We start from the raw sequence: 536 nt of genomic DNA on the forward strand, positions 1-536 counted from the left end.
TAACGAACATTTCTTATCGCTATAACCCAATTAGAGGTCGAGTATTATGTAATAATTAGTCGACTTTTTCCCCCTTCCTGGGCCGTATCTTTACGCAAGAACATAAAAGAGGTATACTTTATCCGATAGCGTGTGTGCATTGATTGGTTTGTTGACATCGTTGTTGAGAGCGCGACGTAATCCTACGTGTCTCCTCTCACGTAGAGATAATGCTTTTGATTCTTGGGCGTGATTAAATACGTAGCTTTATCGTTAATAGATTCGATAAAACGTTATCGAATCATTTATCCTTTTCTTTTTTTTTTTTTTCTACGTCTCTTTTTGCCTCTCCTGAAAAATCTGGAAATTTCGACGTTCTTCTTCTTTCCTTTTATATTTCTTCCCTTTTTCTTTCTCTTTTCCTTTTTCTTTTTTAATCCCCTTTTTTCGATTCATTTCTTTTCCTAAGGATATCTTCTTTAATAACAACCCGTGAAAGTGAAGAAGTGAAGAATCGAACGAAAGGAAACAAAGTAAAAAAAAAAAAAAAAAAATTA

The sequence above is a fragment of the Apis dorsata genome, unplaced genomic scaffold (assembly GCF_000469605.1).
Source record: "Apis dorsata unplaced genomic scaffold, Apis dorsata 1.3 scaffold_58, whole genome shotgun sequence".
Taxonomy (NCBI): domain Eukaryota; kingdom Metazoa; phylum Arthropoda; class Insecta; order Hymenoptera; family Apidae; genus Apis; species Apis dorsata.